Here is a 10,954-nt window from a genome sequence, read left to right as displayed (position 1 = left end):
AACAGCTTTATCCATTTCATTTTTACAACGTTCAGGAAGTTCGACTGGCTGATTACCCACTGCGACTGCAATATTGCCAAATAATGCAGCACAAAATCCAAATTGATGATCAGTTTTAAGAAAAACCGCTTTTTACAGACGAATCCACTTTTTCTAAAGATGAAGTCATCAATTTGAGAAACATAGTTGGGCGGACGAAAATACAAGATTTAAGAAAACTTGGAAATCACAATGGAGATTTTCTCTTAACGTTTGGGCTGGCATTGCGGGCGATGTAATTATTGGACCAGTTTTCTTGCCATCAAGGCTGGATGGACAGACATACAGGCGACATTTAGAGGAATTAGATGATTTTTTACATGACGTTTCTTTAAACACAAAGCAAGCAATGTGGTATATGCATGATGGTGCTCCTGCGCATAGCACACAGGCTGTCCAAGAATTTCTGAAGGAACGTTTTCCGGGACGGTGGATTGGACGAGGAGTAGGTGCACCGATAAGTTGGCCCCCCCGGTCGCCGCATCTTACACCTGTAGATTTTTATTTATGGGGACGCGTTAAATCGCTAGTTTACTGCGTTAAAATAACTTCAGTTGATCAACTGAGGTTGCGAATTGTTGATTCATTTGATCAACTTCGAACTGAGATCAATGTTCTCCGCAGAGTGCGCTTTAATTTAAAACGGCGATATCAGGCGTGCATTGATGCAGGCGGGAGTGTTTTTGAACATCTGCTTTAGTATTTTTTTGTTCTTTTTTATTTATTACTATTTGTTTATAATTTTATTGTTCTTGTTAATATTTTTGTTAAAATTTTTGTTATGTTCTTGTTTGTTGTAACCGTGAAAATTAAATTTATTGTTTTGGAAATTACATTCTTTTATTCAACTAAAATAAATTAACACTGGATTTAACTAAGTCTGCACTTAGAAATTTATGTAAATAATGGTTATTAGCTCAGTTCGTTTTTCAATTGTTTTTTTTTGTTTGTTACGATTGAAATCAAAGCTTAACATTTTCGCGTATAACTCGAAAACGGTCAATGTTATCAAAATTTTCAAAGAGTGATAATAGTTCTTAAAATAAATTTTCTATTAAAAAGTACAAAAATAAATGTAGGGTTACGAGCGAACAAAAAAGTTCTGAACAAACAAATTTTAGGGACAGCCTGCATAGCATGGTTGCCGCCGCCCGATCAAAGTCAAAATTGGTTCAATGATTTTGCTTGATATTTGTTTACCCTCTACCAAATTTCAACGCTCTACCATAAATGGTATTGAAAATATTTAGAAAAATGTGTTAAAATTTCTGAACTTTGATGGCCCATATCTTGGACATTTGAAGACTTTTATAATAATTTTTTTTCACGAATCGTCATCATTTTTGCTCTAGTATATGAGGTTAATTTTATGCCCCGAGTCACCGGAACATCCTGTATAAGAAGAATGAAAATTAAAGAATTATTGTATTAATTATTTCAAAATATTATTTAAAAATATGCATGCAATTTATTGTACTCTATATGTCCCTGCTCTGTGTATTATTTAATAAGAAGAAAATAAATTATTTATTTTCTTAGAACCTGGCCGTAGATATACAGGGTGATTCACATAAGAACCGACACAGAGCAGGGACATATACAGTGTGTCCCCGGATTGTGTCCCCGTAAGGTATAATTGACGATAAATTTTTGAATTCAAATTCCATCTTTTACAATTAAAGTCTGGATGTCACAAAACGAAATATAACCAAGTTTTACGTCAAATGTCCTCTAATTTTTATTGCTTTACCCTCTTTACAACTTTTATATCTATTAGATGAAATTAATAATCCAAACTACCAAAGTTTACGCAAGAAGTTTGTTAACCGTTGCAGGTAAAGTGGTCTTTCTGAGCAATGTACAACAAAAGTTGATTAAGATAAAATGTTTGTTATGTTAAATTATAGCCATATGCGGAATTTTATTAATTTAGCACATAAAAGAAAAAATGAGTTTTTTCTTGAAAAATTTTTTCTAATATTCTGTTTTACAATAAAAATAAATGATCTGAGTGAACTAACAATTATCATTTGATAGCTTAGCTTTAGCCTATTGTCAACTATTAATTAATCATGTTTACATTACAACATAAAATATTTATAGTGCAGTGCTATGGATTGGGGAACATTAGTTACAATGCAGTTTTAAGGCAATTTGAGGAAAAATTTTGATTTTTAGTACTACAAAAACAATTAAGAGAGTTGTTAAAAAAATTCAGAAACAAGCAATGTGGAAAATAAAAGGAAAGAAAAAAAGCTTTTAGATGAACATGATGCGGGGTCGATTGTTGCAGTAACAAACGCAATGGATTACGGTAAAGTATCGTTAAGAAAAAGGGCAGTTCAAGTCGGTATAAGTAAATCCCATATACAAAGAATTTATCGAGAAAATAAAATATTGCCGTATAAACCAAAATTTAACCACACTATCGAATTAGGTGATGAAGCAAAACGTTTAGATTATTGTTTGTGGCTTTTTTAAAAAGCATAATATTTTCGGACGAAGCGTCGTTCACCACTAATGGAGTGGTTACATCACAAAATTGTCGATTCTGGTCAAAGACTAATTCTCATTATAGCATAGCTTGTGTGCTGGTGTGCTGTTTCGTGGGACGGTGTTATTGGACCTTCCTTCATAAACGGCAATTTGAATCAACACCGATATTTGGAAATACTAGAAAATTGTTTATTTAATTATCTTCACGGCGTGTATTTAGAAAAACGCAATAAATTATATTTTCAACAAGATGGTTGCGACCCACATTCGACTATTTTAATTAGAAATTGTTTAAATAGGTTATTTGGAAAAAATTGATTGGTAGATGTGGTCCGCAACCATGGCTGCCAAGAAGTCCGGATTTAACTATTATGGATTTTTATTTTTGGGATTATGTAAAACAAAAAGTGTACACAACATTTTAGAATTTCAACAATTTAGAAACAATTTAGACCGTTTCAAACAAAAAAATGAAACTGTTATTAAAGAAATTACGTTGGACCATATTTGAAAAAGTTATAAACAATGTCGGAAAAAGGCTGAATTATGTGTTAGTGTTGGTGGTGGTATCATTGAATAAACTTTTATCTTATGATTTAAAAATCTGCATTTTGCTTTTATATCTTAAATTAATAAAATTCGGCATATCGCTATAATTTAACATAACAAACATTTTATTTTAATCAACTTTTGCTGTACATTGCTCAGAAAGACCACTTTACTTGCAACGGTTAACAAACTTTTTGGGTTAACTTTGGTACTTTGAGGACATTTAACGTAAAACTTGGTTATATTTCGTTTTATGACATCCAGACTTTAATTGTAAAAAATGGAATTTGAATTCAAAAATTTATCGTCAATTATACCTTACGAGGACACAATCCGGGGACACACTGTAGAGTTCCTGCAATCAATTATTGATGATGGGGTAAAGAAATGTTACGGTTTTTATATTTTGTTTGACGAAACGTGTGACATATCGGATATAAAGCAATTATCCATCGGAATTTGAAAAACCTATACGACTAAAAAAGAACTCTGTAGTATTTCAACCTATTAGAAAAGTTTGCAACCTAAACGATAAGCATTGCGATTCTAAACGCAGTGTCTAAGATTCGAATGTCCTGGAAGTCACACAATGACTGAAGAAAAAATTCAGCTTAGTACACAATAAATGAGTGTCCATGCTCGAAGTATTTGATGGTAAGGTTCTTAGATTTATTTCATAGGCGTTAACTATATACACGAAAAACGTTAAAAGGTGCTAATTTTTATTTTGGCCAGAACAATTTTATTGTCAAGTCAAATTAGAAAGAATGCATAAAATGTTGACACAACATCCACTTTTTTCTCCCAAACATTCCTATATATCATAAAACTCCTAAAGGCGTGACGGTTCTTCCTTTTACTGCAGGAACAAAACTATCATTAAAAGGAATAATGCGCCTATTAAAAGTTACTTATATTTATTATATTTAGTTTTATGTGATATAGTTTTTTTATGAAGCTGTATAGAAATCAGCCTTGTGCGCCTTTATCAACATGCCACCACTATTTATTTATGACGTTGGTTAATTTCGTCTATTACCTCTGAACATTTCAGTATGCAGGTATTCGTATTGCAAAAAGTTTTATGTCGTGATCATTGGTGATAGATAAACAACCTCTGTATTTTCTATGTGGTGTTGTCTTATCAAATACAATCAATCTCTTTTTAATACTTCCCTTTTTAGTACGCATATTTTTGTAATTGTTGCCAGAACTAATATCTATGGACGAACTAACTATGAATTGGACCATAGATATTTGGATATTTGGATTTGCTATTTGGTGAGTATATACAGTGTGTCCCCGGAATGTGTCCCCGTAAGGTATAATTTACGATAAATTTTTGAATTCAAATTCCATCTTTTGCAATTAATGTCTGGATGTTATAAAACGAAATATAACCAAATTTTACGTCAAATGTCTTCAAAGTACCAAAGTTAACGCAAGAAGTTTGTAAACCGTTACAGGTAAGGTGGTCTTTCTGAGCAATGTACAACAAAAGTTGATTAAGATAAAATGGTTGCTATGTTAAATTATAGCGATATGTCGAATTTTATTAATTTAGATTTTAGATTTAAATCATAAGATTAACAAAACATTTTCGATCTAATCTAAATTAACATAAAAGCTTATTCAATGATATCACCACCAACACTAACACATAATTCAGCCCTTTTCCGACATTGTTTATAACTTTTTCTAATATGGTCCAACGGAATTTCTCTAATAACAGTTTAAATTTTTTGTTTTAAACTAAATCTTAAATTCTTTGTAAATGGGATTTACTTATAGCGACTTGAACTACCCTTTGCATCCATTGCGTTCGTTACTGCAACAATCGACCCCGCATCATGTTCATCTAAATCTAAAAGCTGTTTTTCCTTCCTTTTATTTTCCACATTGCCCGTTTCCGAAAACAACTCTCTTAATTGTTTTTTTATCTACTAAAAATCCAAATTTTTCCTCAAATTGCCTTAAAACTGCATTGTAACTAATGTTCCACAATCCATAGCACTGCACTATAAATATTTTATGTTGTAATGTAAACATGATCAATTAATATTTGACAATAGACTAAAGCTAAGTTATCAAATGATAATTCTTAGATTTTTGTTATTACAAAAAAATTTTCAAGAAAAAACTCATTTTTTCTTTTATATGCAAAATTAATAAAATTCGGCATATCGCTATAATTTAACATAACAAACATTTTATCTTAATCAACTTTTGTTGTACATCAGAAAGACCACTTTACCTGCAACGGTTAACAAACTTCTTGCGTTAATTTTGGTACTTTGAGGATATTTGACGTAAAACTTGGTTATATTTCGTTTTATGACATCCAGACTTTAAATGCAAAAGATGGAATTTAAATTCAAAAATTTATCGTCAATTATACCTTACGGGGACACAATTCGGGGACACCTGTAGATTCATCTTCTTCCTTTTTACCGTCGTTATTGGTTTTGCTTCTCGAATTAGGTTGGTAATAAGAAATATGATCGTTTGTAAACAAAGAATTGTGTACTATAATTATTTGTAATAAAACCATCTATCAAGGATAATCGATATCGGGCCGAGTAGCAAACAGTTGTACAGCCAGACAAGTTTCCCATCGCTGAATGTAAGAGGCAAAATCAGAATGCATTTTAGGTAAATAAAATCACTGTCTCAAAAAAGTAATTCTTGTATCAACAGCTACGCCTTTCCAACCAATGCTCATCGGAACCACCAAGTTTCAGCAATCCTGAATCTATAGCACCTTAATAGTACCAATAAATGAGACTGAACGACAAACATCAAAGCATCTAGAACAGTGGTGTTCATAACGTCGACCGCGACGCCGTTTTGAGTCGATCGCCAACAAGATCATGAATCTGAAATATGTATATCTGGGCCTCAGAGCAAAAAAAAAGATTTTAAACCCTTCGGTCGATCTTGGCGAGACATTTATATAAAAAGTCGATCATGATCAAAAATTAGTGGACACCAATGATCTAGAACAACGTATGGAACACAAACAATGTGTTCCATTCCGTTACTGTTGAATGGTCTGAACGGCTTTGTGATTGTTAAACCATACGCGAGATGTATAATAATATCAAACTTAATACATTCGAAATCTGAAATAATTCCTAATTTCTCAATTCAGCAAAGAAAAATTAAACTTTCGTACATGATAATAGAATAATACGGTGGACTTGATGAATTTGTTGTGATCAAACAAAATAATAGATTTAACTGACTGTTCCTGGTGGCACAGCTACCTCAAGGACATTTGAACTTAATTACAGTATCAGATTATTATTCCTTGAGCCACATACAAGACTTTGAATTTCACTTACACAAATGTAATATTTTCCTAAGGTAGAGTTCGTCAAAAGTAATTACGAAATTTTTTGCTGCTGAAGAAAACGTTTACAAAATAATTATTCATACTACTATTGGTATATTCGAATTTGCTCGAATGTCTTTTGGTCTTCGTCACGCTACTCAAACATTTCAACATTCCATTTCAATAGATTTTATTTGATTGTTCTATTGAAAAATAAAATTGAAGTTGTAGATAATTACTCTAATTCTATGCACACTCAAACAACTTGATATGTATCACAGATTTCTTTAAAATTTGCCGCTTTTCTAACTATTATCCAAGATTTCTGTTTACGGAAGTAGATCGTTTTGTAGTGGTTACAATGAATGAGTACCTGTTAATCTGAAAAGATATACAAAAAAGAATTCAAACACAACGAAACGCAATGTTAAATGTCTGGAAATTGTGAATGAAACCTCCGGAATGGGTAAGTCCGTAATGATGGGCTCCCTTTGGCGCACAATGCGCACCCTGATTGCGTGTAATGACAGCTAATGACAGGGCAGTTTAAGAAGGGTCCGATGATGTTTTGAAACGGGGCGGCATTACGCCTCCTTACCTCCTCCGTGCCTTTGCCCCGACACGCCGACCGACAGTTTACTGCCGTCGCCGCGGGAAATTGATTCATCCGATTTAGGGGTGTTTTGTCATCTGTCATTAAATTACCATCCGACGCATTATCGCACGGTTACCATCTCTTATCTCTTTTAAACGAACGTGACATCACATACAAAAAGAATTTAACTATTATACGCAGGTAATATAGGTAGTAGAAAAGAAAGCTTCAAACATACTTATTAATTCTAGACATAACGAATCGGAGTTTGAAACAATTTAATTCTATAATGCCGAGATTGCTGCGAGAACCGACTTTAACAATGGGATCGTTTAGTGCGGAGACGCGATGTCCCGGGGCCAGTGTAAACACGCCCTTAAGACCTGTCATCGTCGTTGACATCTATTGTCACCGGCAGTCAAACACTTCCTTCGGTCCAATCGACCGAACCGATTATTCGTTTCAACCGTAACCGCGTATTCTGGTTAGGATTGTTTTGGTCGACGGCGGAATTCCACAAGTCATCGTTCTATGTGGGTGGCTCCTGTAAATACGGCTGGGTGGCGCGATGGTCCGCGACGTGTGAATGAATTTCGAGGCTCGTTCCGTCATTGGTTCGAGACGATTATTAGTTGTCATCGAGGAATTTTCTTCGTCAACACACAATAGACGAACCTCTTCTTGTCTTCTTTTGCTTTGGCAGCTCATTTAACTTTCTCCTCGACAAATTAGTTAGAAGATCGGACGCCAATAGAATAAAACTATAGGTGGTCTTTACGTCGCAAAGACTTGTGTGTCTTTGGAGATGTTTGCCCTTTATGAGTTTTGACGGTTCGAATGATAAAGTGAGTAGGGAGATCAGGTGAGCTTTAATTTGAGGATTACGAGGGGAGTTGCCGATGACAGGGTATTATCCGTAAGCTGCGGAAGCTGCAGTTTTGTTATTGAGAATTGTTTTAATAATACCCAGAGCCCACCCCTGTTATTTCTCTCCCCAGCTCGGATCAGAACGATTTAACTTCCTTTAAACGGCGTATTATTACAATGGTAATGATATTACAGGTACAGTCCCAAGAGAATTTTCTATAATGTTCTCATATTTGTACTTAGATATTTTGGAGTTGATTACAATACCTATAGGCTAAAATCATTATCGACCATCCAAGATAAAAATTTGCGGAGCTCTTCGTATCAATGTGTCTATATTATTTCTTATTGAATGTACAAGCTTAAAACATCCCGGTTAATATCACAGTAATCCGATACTAACGATAGAACGTGATTAATAGTTGCTAAGTAACGATCGGATGAAGTGGGTGGGTCAAGTGGAACGGCGTCGATAGGGCGTTGCGACGCCGCGTCGGGCCGCGCCGCGCCGCGCCGCCGTGTCGTTTCGAACGCGATATTACATTCCATTCCGAGCGATTGAAAAACGAGAGGGATTTAAACAACGTCGTAAAGTTCAAACGTATCAACATTTTGATGGAATTCCTCCCCTAATTGACTTGAGAAAATCATTAAACCCAGAGGTTAACAATTGCGAAGTTTTCCGGGTTTGTGCGTTCGCGAGAGAGGTTGGTCCGATGATCAGGAACAATGGGCTGTTCGACGGTGGTCCCCCTGACTCCCGGGCCACATGCGGCGTCCCGACGCTGTGGTCCGGGGCTCCCACACGACGCACTCGAGCGAAATGCATTCCCATGTTCGAGTGTACCGCTCGCGGTCATTATTCCGATTTATTGGAATGGTTTAAATACGCTATGGGAGGTGGTGACACTCGAAAAATCACTTCTTCAAGTTAAAGGTATGTACATTCGGATTCACGGTGACGGGGAACATGTCAAGTGGTGGACATTTGTTAAAAAGTACTTGAGAAATTATAAAAAGAAAAAATTTTAACGGAATCCGGACGATTCCGATTGGAAAAGTTGTAACCGAAATCGGGAGTGTTTTTGCAATGGACCATTATGAAAGTAGACGGTTCCGGCGGCGGCGTCATATAAAGTCGGATAAATCTCGGCTGTCACCGGCAGCAAAACCGGACAGCATTTTATGGCGCTATCAATATATACATCCGTTACAGTGTCGCCACCACATACGGTTCCACTTTCCGAACGAGCACGCCCCCTTTTCGGACGCTGCTTACAGAAAAAGGATCAGCCGGTCCATCGAAATTGTCCCCTACAGAATGTCTCATAATGATATTCACCGATTAATAACAGAATATCTTTTAGGTAGCACCCTTATATATTTTGAATTACCGGTACAAAAGTTAAATATACACAAACTGCTTAAAAAATTTTGCTTCAATATTCTCTAAATAGTAATACATCAAGACCAAGAAGTTATATAGTCTTTGACGGATCAAAAGGTAGTTTATAAGCAGGGCAATACAATCTCGAAATTGTTTCTAATCATCCATAATATTTATTTTCCAACAGTATAAAAACTGCAAATTATTGGCATATAGTCTGTAATATATCTGTATATTCATATTTATCACAACTATACATTCAATAGAAACTATGCTTAATTTACCTCCTTTGAATTTCAACATTGAGAAAATGGTTACAGCGACCATTTATGGATACATGCAATGTGCTTTGCATAGCGCCTTCTGATGTATATTTAATTTGAGATTCGAACTGCACAATAAGTGTTGATCTAGTGCTATCAATGAATTTACATCTTCTTTTTACCAATCATATCAAGTTGCGTGTCTTTGGAAGTCGATACCAGTGTTTGCAAAGTGTGCTGGCTCGATTATAACCACAAGTCTTGGTTATAAGGTGGGTGAATACGATTGTTTAACTAAAACTAAAACTGCACACATCATTGATTGTAATGAAAGATTAAAGTGTAAAAAATAAACTGTGGAGAAGTGGGTGATGACCTAATGTGATTTGCGCCCAACGCATAAGAGTACAACTTGCACGTGAACATGGAGACAATTATGTTTTCGTCGGTCAGGGCAAATGGGTTCCTAAAGAATTTAATCCTAGACACACCAGGAAAACAATTAAACATGGTGGAGGAAACATTATGGTTTAAGGATGCGTCTCCTGGTGATTTTAAAGCAAGATTGCCACATGAACATATTGGAAAACACCATGTTACATTACGCCTTGAAAAGAAGTTGATGGTTTGCCCTGGTCGGCTCAATTCCTGGATCTACATTCAATTAAGACACAAAGATTACTCAAATGAAAAGGATTTATGGCGTGCAATTTAATCGGTCTGGTATTGTATGTATATCAGTGGAAAGACGTAAACGATTAGTAGAATCGATGTTTCGTCGATGCGCGGAGATAATAAAAAACCGCGGACATCAAACCAAATTATTAATTAATTCTATTCCTTGTACTGTTTATTTCGCATAGCGCTTTATCTCGATAACTAAAAATACAGGGTGTCCAGTTAAGCGTACGGAGCGGCTGTATCTCAACAACGGTGAGGCCTAGAGGTTTGGGAAAAAATCCTTATAAGCAAATTGGGCAAGGGAAATACCTAGAAATTATTTTGAAGTTCGCAATTCGACCGCTAGGGGGCGTAACTGCCATAGAGAAACATAAAATTCCCGCTATCTCAGAAAGTTAGACGATGAGCTATAACTTTGACAACATCATTTAGTAGCTTGGATAATACCGCATCGCTTTTGTTTTGCGATATTTCTCATATCTGTCATAATAAGGGAGGGGGAGGCCAATGCGTTTTCAAATGTTTACATTTTAATATCTCCTGGACCATTCAACCGATTTGAATATTTTTGGTCTTGTTTGAAAGAGCATTTCATGCTCTCTTTAAAGATATTTTCAGTAAGACCGCTTGGTTTAAAACAAATAAGCTAGAGGGCGTTATCTGCAGCGGTTACATATTTTTGTGATTTTTGAAAAAAAGTTAAATGGAACAGTACTATTTACTTCACAGACCATTAATCACCA

Source organism: Onthophagus taurus, chromosome 7 (genome assembly GCF_036711975.1).
Source record: "Onthophagus taurus isolate NC chromosome 7, IU_Otau_3.0, whole genome shotgun sequence".
NCBI classification, from domain to species: domain Eukaryota; kingdom Metazoa; phylum Arthropoda; class Insecta; order Coleoptera; family Scarabaeidae; genus Onthophagus; species Onthophagus taurus.
This window is presented reverse-complemented; position numbering follows the sequence as displayed.